Here is a 9389-nt window from a genome sequence, read left to right as displayed (position 1 = left end):
ATATACAGGAACCACACCAAATTCACATAGAAAGCATAAACCAAAAGAGGAGTATTAAAACTTATTTCATTTTATTAATTCGTTTTGGAACATCTCATGGTTAAGCTACCTGGTGCAGGTGAGGCACTGCCTCACTTGCCTCCCCTGACAACACGTCACTGATCCTCGAGTACTGAGGAACACCAGTGATGCATGCATAAATAGCCGCCTGATTGGCAACTGCAAACAGGTGTGCCGGGCTGCCAATCAGCGAGGGAAAAGTAGAGCTCTGGGAGACATGCAGGAAATGTAACAAAAATAAGAGCGCTGACAGGAAATAAACATCAAAAAAGGAAAGAAACAGAAATGAAGTGACAAATCGTCACGTTTTTTGTGTACAGTACTGTACAGTATATGTATGCGTGCCTCAAACCATTTTGTAAGTTAGGCAAGCTGAAGGCATTGGCATGAAAGATTGATTGACAATGGTCGACAGTCCCTTAGCGAATCAGGACATAGAACACAATGGGCATTCGTACGCGGTAAAAAAACAAAAAAACATGCGACACTGTAAAAAATTATACACACAAAAGAAATCTGTGTTACATTTAGTGAACTGTGTTGTAGCGAGGGAACACTGAGCAGGTTGGAACTTTTAAGGCCCTTTTTTTAAAGTCAACAAATCTCATCTTTTCAAATCAAATCATCAAGTCAAACTTTATTTATAGAGCGCTTGTCATACGTGAAAGAAATGCAACTTAGAGTGCTTTACAGGCCTAAAAACAATACCCTGATGACACTCATCCCCCATGGATGCACACACACACACACACACACACACACACACACACACACACACACACACACACAAACACACACTTACTTTCTTTGTTACCTTCTTGAGGACCTCCGAAAAATGCCAACCACTTTAGGACCAACCTTTCTAGATATATAACTATTTGTATTTACAAAATTTAATAATATAAAAATACTATGCAAATATAAAAAAGGTAAGCTTCTATTTTTTTTTGGTTTAGTTTTTTTTGCAATTGGTTTTTAATCTTCATTATTTACGTAAAGTTATTACAGTATGTCTGTACATACATCCATCCATTTTCTACCGCTTGTCCCTTTAGGGGTAGGGGGGGTCGCAGGAGCCTATCTCAGCGGCATTCAGGCGGAAGGTAGTGTACACCCTGGACAAGTCGCCACCTCATCACAGGGCCAACACAGATAGACAGACAACATTCACACTCACATTCACACACTAGGGAACATTTAGTGTTGCCAATCAACCTATCCCCAGGTGCATGTCTTTGGAGGTGGGAGGAAGCCGCAGTACCCAGAGGGAACCCAAGCAGTCACGGGGAGATCATGCAAACTCAACACAGAAAGATTCAGAGCCTGTGATTGAACCCAAGACTGCTCAGGACCTTCCTATTGTGAGGCAGATGCACTAATCCCTCTACCAACGTGCAGCCCTCTCTACACACATATTTATTTAATTTTTCTAATTAATTTTGGCCAAAGAGGGTACATTTCAATTTCTTACACACACTTGTTATTTCATATGTTGACCCGAGGGGGGAGCACTTTTAAAACCGACACACAGTCAATTTGAAAAATCCCTCCTTTTTGGGACCACCCTAATTTTGATAGATTTGACCGAATAAAACATTCTCTATTAGATGCAATGGTTTTCCGTACTTGGATCATGATTTCGGTCCTTACTTGTCCACCGGTCCTCGTATTGAAGGTACTTTTCCTCGTTGACGTCTCAAGAAGGGTAGCAATACAAGAACACCCACACACACACACACACACATTTATGAACAAATAAAAGCATGGCTGAGTACAGAGGAGACATGTGAGTAAAACACGGCCGCCGCCATAAAATCTCATTTTCCCACCAGTCACACACTTCCAACCTTCACAATGATAGCGCGACACGTCACATTCGGTCTTACTAAAAAAATGTTCTCTGAAAAATAGCTTGTCAAAATGTTGAGGTTTGTGATACTCATCGCGCAAGTGTAGTTTCTAACAACAAATGGTAAATAGCCACCTTGTTTTTTGTTATGTGGAGAGCCTCAATGACTAAGTCTGCCATTAGGATCTGAATGACTATACCTGTATACGCCCGAGTAGTATCATTAAAATGTAAACAATGCCCATCCCTACTTCCAGCATGCTCTTTGGCAACTTTCTGCAAATACTTGTACAAGTACATGTTTGGAGTCAACATAACTATTATTTACTCTCGTTCAGTAATAGTAGTCGCAGCTTTGTGGACAGCCTGTGTTATCTCTCTGTTACGTGTTAAGTGGCTGTGGGATTGTTATGGTATTCTTTTTTATAACACCGTGACTCAGACTCTTATGATGAGTCAGGATTTCCCGCTGTTTCCCACTGGTTGACAAGTTAAATGAAACAAGGAGCAACTTCCCAAAAGTGATGTGCGACTGATAACCTCCAAGATTTGCAACATTACAATTTTACAAATTACTCATTTAGTGGGACCAAGGCGGACGTAGTCATTGGGGCCCTACACACAACTAAAACAACTTGGCCATTCATCACATTGTTAGAAAGTACCATGCGAGCTGAATCACTGATCCTTATGCTTTTACTGTAATTGATCATTAAACAACATTTAATAAAATGTAAGTTATCATTATTTCCATCCATCCATCTTCTTCCGCTTATCCGAGGTCGGTTCACGTGGGCAACAGCCTAAGCAGGGAAACCCAGACTTCCCTCTCCCCGGCCACTTCGTCTAGCTCTTCCCGGGGGATCCCGAGGCGTTCCCAGGCCAGCCAGGAGACATAGTCTTCCCAACATGTCCTGGGTCTTCCCCGTGGCCTCCTACCGGTTGGACGTGCCCTAAACACCTCCCTAGGGAGGCATTCGGGTGGCATCCTGACCAGATGCCCGAACCACCTCATCTGGCTCCTCTCGATGTGAAGGAGCAGCGGCTTTACTTTGAGTTCCTCCCGGATGGCAGAGCTTCTCACCCTATCTCTAAGGGAGAGCCCCGCCACACAGCGGAGGAAACTCATTTCGGCCGCTTGTACCCGTGATCTTATCCTTTCGGTCATGACCCAAAATTCATGACCATAGGTGAGGATGGGAACGTAGATCGACCGGTAAATTGAGAGCTTTGCCCTCCGGCTCAGCTCCTTCTTCACCACACCGGATCGGTACAACGTCCGCATTACTGAAGACGCCGCACCGATCCGCCTGTCGATCTCACAATCCACTCTTCCCTCACTCGTGAACAAGACTCTTTATCATTATTTTTTGGCGCAATTGGACTGGATGTGATGCGGAGTGCTGTTATTGTGAAGGCCAAAAATATGTGAGTGGTGGGAAAAAGAGAGCTCTTGATGGTGGTCGTGTGAAAATAAGAAAAAGACTGCTGATTTTAGAAAAGTAACTCCCAAGTTTCTTCCTATTGAGCTTGTACTACATCTTATTGACATCTTAGGGACGGCGTGGCGCAGTGCGAAAGTGGCCGTGCGCAACCCGATGGTCCCTGGTTCATTCCCCACCTAGTACCAACCTCGTCACATCCTGAGCAAGATACTTCACCCTTGCTCCTGATGGGTGCTGGTTAGTGCCTTGCATGGCAGCTCCCTCAATCAGCGTGTGAATGTTTGTGTGAATGGGTGAATGTGGAAGTAGTGTCAAAGCGCTTTGAGTACCTTGAAGGTAGAAAAGCGCTTTAAAAGTACAACCCATTTATCATTTATTAGACCAGGGGTCCCCAAACTACGGCCCACTAGTGTCCAAAATCCGGCACGCGGGAAAACTCAGTTTTTTATTTTTTATTTGTCTGACCGCTTCTATGTTAGGTACCTCTCTTTGTTTATAATGTTTATTTTCTGGTGGATCTACTTTCTATTTTATGTTGTTACTTTTTTTCATGCTGCAGCTTTTACAAACCCCGTTTCCATATGAGTTGGGAAATTGTGTTCGATGTAAATATAAACGGAATACAATGATTTGCAAATCATTTTCTATAGTTGCTGTGGCTATTTTCTATAGTTGCTGTGGCTATTTTCTATAGCCACAGCTATGGGGCAGCATAGCTCGGTTGGTAGAGTGGCCGTGCCAGCAACTTGAGAGTTGCAGGTTCGATTCCCGCTTCTGCCATCCTAGTCACTGCCGTTGTGTCCTTGGGCAAGACACTTTACCCACCTGCTCCCAGTGCCACCCACACTGGTTTAAAAATGTAACTTAGATATTGGGTTTCACTATGTAAAAGCGCTTTGAGTCACTAGAGAAAAGCGCTATATAAATATAATTCACTTCACTTCACATTTTCAACCCATATTCAATTAAATGCACTACAAAGACAAGATATTTGATGTTCAAACTCATAAACTTTATTTATTTATATATATATATATTAGTGGTGTGGCAAAAAATCGATTCGAATATGAATCGAATCAAATACGTTGTGCGATTCAGAATTGATTCTCATTTTTAAAAAATTGTTTTGTTTTTTTAATCAATCCAACAAACCACTACACAGCAATACCCTAACAATGCAATCCAATTCCAAAACCAAACCTAACCCAGCAACATTCAGAACTGCAAAAAACAGAGCAATTCAGAGGAGACACAAACACGACACAGAACAAAACAAAAGTAGTGAAACAAAAATGAATATTATCAACAACAGTATCAATATTAGTTATAATTTCAGCATAGCAGTGATTAAAAATCCCTCAATGACATTATCATTACACATTTATAAAAATTATAAAAAGAACAATAGTGTCACAGTGGCTTACACTTGCATCTCATCTCCTAAGCTTAACGACACACTGTGTCCAATATTTTCACAAAGATAAAATAAGTCATATTTTTGGTTCGTTTAATAGTTCAAACAAAGTTACATTATTGCAAGCAGTTGATAAAACATTTTCCTTTACAAATATAAAAGCTTTTTAAAAAAAAAAAATTATACTACTCTGCTTGCATGTCAGCAGACTGAGGTAGATCCTGCTGAAATCCTATGTATTGAATGAATACAGAATCGTTTTGAATCGGAAAAATATTGTTTTTGAATCGAGAATCGAATCGAATCGAAAAAATCGATATATTATGGAATCGTGACCCCAAGAATCGATATTGAATCGAATCGTGGGACACCCAAAGATTCACAGCCCTAAAATATATATATATATATATATTTTTTTTTGTTGTTGTTGTTTTTTTTTTTTTTTTTTTTTTTTTTTTTGACCCAATGCGGCCCTCGAGTCAAAAAGTTTGGGGACCCCTATATTAGACCCTCGGTTACACTAGTTTACCATTGGGAGTGCTTTCATACTTGCATATTTAATACTCACATATTTGTGTTGAACAGCGTTACTGCCCAATTGCATCCTGCACTGACAATAATACTTGCTGTGATGGTCACATACATTCTATGTCACTGAGAGAAAGGTTGACACCAGAGAGTTTTAATAAAAACTGTTTTTTCTCACTTTTTCTTCTTTGCACCACAGACCTCTCATAAACGCACCAGGTTTATGTTGGTCTGTCTTCCCGAATCAAGCTGGAGCACGGTGGCCAGTAACGTGAAATAGTTTTTTGTCTGAGAAGGTAAGGGGGAGGTTTCGAAAATAATCAAATGATAAATATATTTTTATTGCACATAGACAAAGCAATATATGATACAGTGCATACAAAAAAATGAAAATGCTGACATCTTTTTTCTTTTGTGTGTGTGTGTGTGTGTGTGTGTGTGTGTGTGTGTGTGTGTGTGTGTGTGTGTGTGTGTGTGTGTGTGTGTGTGTGTGTGTGTGTGTGTGTGTGTGTGTGTGTGTGTGTGTGTGTGTGTGTGATACAAGGACCCCCACACACCTACTCATCGGTATTAGCTAAAGAAAATGAATCAAAATCAAAATCAAAATACTATGATAAAAAAAAAAAATAATGGTAGTTATTATGGTTGTTAATTTTCAAATGTATTGCAATTCTAAATTGATGAAATTATTATTTTTTTAAAGTGTTTAATTAATTTTTTTTTTAAATCTGTTCTGTCCAGCCCCTCAGACATGTCATAATATTGTTGATGTAGATGCCCATATTTTCTATACATAATTACTTTAGGAAATACAAGTGTCGGATCTTCTCTTGTTGCCTTATTTGTATTTGACTTTATTAAATGTTTTGGTATAATTTTATTGAACAAAATTCTCACTTTAATGGTGGTCCTGGTCCTGGTCGGGCCGGGCTGAGCTCTGTTTCCCCCTCCTCCACAGTGTAAGCATCCCACGTTCGGGGGCAGCCCGTCGGAGGAGGCAAGAGAGTCCGCAGCTGCCTCTTTGACGGATGCACGAGGAACGACGCAGGCTCCGCTCATGTCTACGGTAAGAGCCGAGTTATTACCACAATTTTCTCTCCGAAACCTGCCGCTTGACATGTGGTAGAGAACCATGTTCGCTTGACCGCTCTGTTCCATAGTTAAGCTTCACCTTCGGGAATGTAAACAAGGAAACACCGGTTGTGTTTGTGTTGCTAAAGGCAGCCGCAATACACAGCTTCCCACCTACATCTATCTTCTTTGACGTCTCCATTATTAGTTGAACAAATTGCAAAAGATTCAGTAACACAGATGTCCAGAACACTGTGTAATTATGGGGTTAAAGCAGACGACTTGTAGCTGGGATAGAGCTGGAACAAAATGTCCGCTACAATCTGTGACGTCACGCCTCAAGTCATCATACCGCGACATTTTCAACAGAATACTTCGCGCGAAATTTAAAATTGCAATCTAGTAAACTAACCCGGCCGTATTGGCATGTGTTGCAATGTTAATATTTCATCATTGATATATAAACAATCAAACTGCGTGGTCGGTAGAAGTGGGTTTCAGTAGGCCTTTAATATAGTCAAAAATAAAAAGAAACGAAAAAAAGGCTGTCTTCCGCTGGAGAGACCTGTGTCTGCTAGCTTGAGCGCCCCCACTTCTCCCAGTGTGGCGAGTCAGAGTACTGCTGAGGCATTGAACTGCAAGTTGACAATGTATCTCCCCCTACCTTGAGGCAGAGGTACTTGCTGCCTTATGACCTGCCTTATCCCTTTGGCAACAAGCATGCGCCCCTCACACGCACACGCCCAATACACACTGTGTATTGGGCGTGGGGCCGAAACGATCTCAACCTATTCTCAAACTTTAAATGGGTAAGAGGCCCGGCTCGCTGGCTTGGAGCCGGGCGGTGGAATGCAGTGAGCCGAGTGGGCCACTTTTGGTAAGCAGAACTGGCGCTGCGGGATGAACCGCAGCGCCAGTGTATTGGGCGTGTGTATTCTCTTCCTGAATAAGGTGGAATATTCCAAAAGTCACATGGTCCACAGGAAGTTGCAACATTCTTTAGGTCAGGAAAAAACACAGAAGCTATTTCATCCCTACGAGCCTAATTCACATCCCCACATCCCACCTCCCCGGATTGTAAATAGTCAAATGCAAATAATCAAATGTAAATATACTTGTTCTTAGGCTTTCTGAGCTCACTATGTTCCCTGCTTGCTGTACATATCCTACCAAGTCACACCTACACTGTTTCAATGTCTGTTGATGCAATTGTTGATGACTGACGTACTGATATCAACCAAACGTAGCCTGCACACCTGTGAGATGTTCCAAATAAGTGTTTGATGAGCATTCCTCAACTTTATCATTATTTTTGCCACCTTTCCCAACTATTTGTGACGTGTTGCTGGCATCAAATTCTAAAGTTAATGATTATTTGCAAAAAAAGAAAAAATTTTTATGAGTTTGAACATCAAATATGTTGTCTTTGTAGCAGATTCAACTGAATATGGGTTGAAAATGATTTGCAAATCATTGTATTGCGTTTATATCTACATCTAACACAATTTCCTAACTCACATGGAAACAGGGTTTGTATATTTGTACCATGAATTCATTAACGTGGACCCCGACTTAAACAAGTTGAAAAATTGTATTTGGTTGTTACCATTCAGTGATCAATTGTACGGAATATATACTGTACTGTGAAATCTACTAATAAAAGTTTTAATCAATCAAAACCTGCAAAACAGGCTTGTAGGGATGAAATAGCTTTTGTGTTTTTTCTTGTGTGTGTGTATATATATATATATATATATATATATATGTATGAATGTATGTATGTATGTATGTAGATATATAAACACATATATATATATATATATATATATATATATATATCTGTATGTATGTATGCATGCATGTATGTATGTATGCATGTTTTTTCCTGTATATATTCCTATATACACACACAGGAAAAACACACACACACACAAACACACACATATATATATATATATATATATATATATATATATATATATATATATATATACATATATATATATATATATATATATATATATATATATCTCACTGTAGTGTGCTTAGTGTTAACATGTTAGTTTAAATGGCAGACTTTTACTGCAAAAATTCAAGTTGTAGACTATCGTTCTTCCATCTATAGCAGGGGTAGCAAACATGTGGCCCGCGGGCCTTATTTAGTGGCCCGCACTTTGATATAACAATTTAATGTTAGTGCGGCCTGCGAGTTTAATATGAACGGCGCTTGACAGCGTCATACTTGCCAACATCCCGGGAGACCCCTGAATTTCGGGGCATCAATTCTCTCGAGGCCCCCTGTAGATTTTTATAAGATCAACAATATTCAGGGAGTGCCATAATGGCACTGCCTTTAGCTCCCCCTAAATCCTGAACTGACAGCTGAAAGCCCAGTTGTATGTTGCATCTGGCCACGTAAGACGCACGTGTGTTTTTGCAAGATATATTTAATGAACAGCTACACACGTCACACTATGGGTGGCCGTAAAAAAAACTTGAACACTGTTACAAATGTGTGCTAGACTGTGAACCCACACCAAACAAGTATGACAAACACATTTCGGGAGAACATCGGCAACGTAACACAACATAAACACAACAGAACAATTACCCAGAATCCCATGCAGCTCAAATTCTTCCGGGCTACAATATACACACTCCCGCTACCACCTACCCCCCACACCCCACCCTCCCTACTTGCGTCGGTTGAGGTGCTGTATATTGTAGCCCGGGGGAGTTTGGGCTGCAAGGTGTTTTGGGTATTTGTTCTCTTGTGTTTAAGTTGTGTTAGGGTGCGGAAATTCTCCCAAAAAGGGTTTGTCATTCTTGTTTGGTGTCGGTTCACAGTGTGGCGCATATTTGTAACAGTGTTAAAGTTGTTCATACGGCCACCCTCAGTGTGACTTGTATGGCTGTTGACTAAGTACGTCTTGCAGCCACGTACATTGTGCTGCACAAGTCTCATACAGCATGTTACAGAGCCGGCATGTTGGTTGTGTGATGTAAATGCGTGCGCGATGAC

This window comes from Nerophis ophidion, linkage group LG04 (assembly GCF_033978795.1).
Source record: "Nerophis ophidion isolate RoL-2023_Sa linkage group LG04, RoL_Noph_v1.0, whole genome shotgun sequence".
Classification (NCBI taxonomy): domain Eukaryota; kingdom Metazoa; phylum Chordata; class Actinopteri; order Syngnathiformes; family Syngnathidae; genus Nerophis; species Nerophis ophidion.
This window is presented reverse-complemented; position numbering follows the sequence as displayed.